This window comes from Frankliniella occidentalis, unplaced genomic scaffold, assembly GCF_000697945.3.
Source record: "Frankliniella occidentalis isolate FOCC.00 unplaced genomic scaffold, Focc_3.1 Scaffold255, whole genome shotgun sequence".
NCBI classification, from domain to species: domain Eukaryota; kingdom Metazoa; phylum Arthropoda; class Insecta; order Thysanoptera; family Thripidae; genus Frankliniella; species Frankliniella occidentalis.
The window spans coordinates 148,496-150,401 of NW_026267381.1; the positions used below are offsets into that span (position 1 = coordinate 148,496).

The following is a 1,906-nucleotide window of genomic DNA, read 5'->3' on the forward strand; positions in this document are numbered from 1 at the left end:
AAACCTATCTCTATCCAGAAGGATCTGTCTATCTCAACCACGTTGCATCCACATAGATTCTACGAGTGCAAAATTCAAAATGTCTGGACCAGAGTAGGAACCAAGTTATTGGACATCATCAGTTTCAAACCTGATGAGAACACTATGTGAATGCTATGCGAAAGGACCATGTTCGGAAACATATATATTGATGACAGATGTACAAGACCATAAAGATTAGTGAACGTTGCGTCGATATCGACAGAGCCTCTCTTCGCCCACATTCCTAGATCAACAAAAATGAAGAAGAGATGTGAAGTTGACGCATCAATGTAGGTCACATCATACGTTGATCTATGTACATATCTCGTAGACGAATAGACATTGACAAAAGAACAATACATCTACGTGGAAACGACATTTTTCGCATCGCTAAAAACCGTCTAGTTGACGTCTACGTGGATCAGATGTATGATCATCGAGAGGAAGTGGTGTAACGATCACTTTCGTTACTGGTTGGTTTTTCCTTCCATTTTATTTTATCTCTGTCCGTAGTCTAAGGTGACCGTTGGTTTTTTAAATTGAGGCGCCTAACGGTTCAGATTTAAGCTTCGCGCTGGTGCGCTCGACTTCGAATTTCCCACCCTTCCCTCCTCGTGACGTTTCTCATATCATTTGAATTTGGCGCGGAGTGCCGCCATGTCTGTTTCTCATATTGGAGATTGGCGCGCTAAGCGGCCATGACAGTTTGCCATACTGGTCCTTTTGGCGCACTCAGCCACGGGAACGTTCTGGAGAGGACAGAGAGCGGAGAGTTAGTTTCCGGTTAGCTATTCCGTGAGAATGACGTGAGTGCAGGAGTGCAATTAGTTATCCTCAATCATCTTGATTTTGGTTTGAGTTGAGATCGTCCGGGATGGATTTTATTGCTTTATAGCATGGATATTTTATCTGGAGAAGAGTTGGTGGTTTTATTTTGATGTTCCGAGCCTATCTTTTATTTGTGCTGGTTCACATTCTATAATGCTCTGGTGAGTTAGTGAAGGATTGATCTTGAGATTTATTATTTATGAAGAGATTTATTGATGGGAATGTCGCATTTTAGGAACTGTTTGTGATGAACCCGATGTCCACTGTTGTGATGCCTGAATGGATCCCAGTGATTATTTTACACCATATCGGTGAGTTGATATTATGCCTCAAAAGAACTGATTTAATTCCTGGTCAATGTCCGGTATACTGAGTGTCCGTGTTTGTCTCTTGTTGCAGGGTTCTAGGTTATATTTTAACCTCCACATGTGTTTCATGGTTATGTTTCCATGTGTTCATGATTTGTTTGGCTTTGCCATTCTTTCCCGTTACGGTGATTTCTTGAGGCTTACTGCTGTACATCATGCGTCAAGATTATTTCCCTGCATTCATGTATTTTTGTTTGTATGCTGCGACTAGTCTGTTTTACTGCAGTATTTTATAGAACCGATGTGGGTTCTGCTTGGATCGTTATGATCTTCTAACTTAGTTATTAATGTTCTGAATTCTCTAGTTTTGCTAGAACTATTTTGATAATGTTGGTTTGCATTTGAACCATTTACATTGAGTTGAGATTGAGAGAGTTTGAGTTGGAACTTTATTGTTCTATTAATTGAGTGTTCGGCTGTGATTTAGAGCCGTGTTTTAATTGAGTTTCTATGGAGCGAGTTTGCTCTAGTTAGAGGCGGGTCCTCTGTCTTTTAATGTGAATATTTGTGTGGCTGTCTGCCTCTATCCTCTTTGAGTGATTAGGACTTATTGTTCTTAGTTTTAGTTGTCTTGAACTTGTGATTTTGAGTTCGCTTCTCAGTGCTATTGTGCCCCTGTGATATTGTTGCTTGTTGCTATTGATCATTAAAGCCACTTGTTATTGTTAAACCATATAAGACCTACTAGT

The 1,906-nt window shown here is 40.2% G+C and overlaps 1 long non-coding RNA gene across 1 annotated transcript; it reads left to right on the forward strand.

Annotated features, from left to right (window-relative positions):
* Window positions 1-778: 778 nt before the first annotated feature.
* Window positions 779-1,641, forward strand: LOC113214769 (uncharacterized). The gene is made up of 3 exons (XR_003303851.2): window positions 779-1,010; window positions 1,085-1,160; window positions 1,249-1,641. It is a non-coding gene; the product is annotated as an uncharacterized LOC113214769 (long non-coding RNA).
* The last annotated feature ends 265 nt before the right edge of the window (window positions 1,642-1,906 follow it).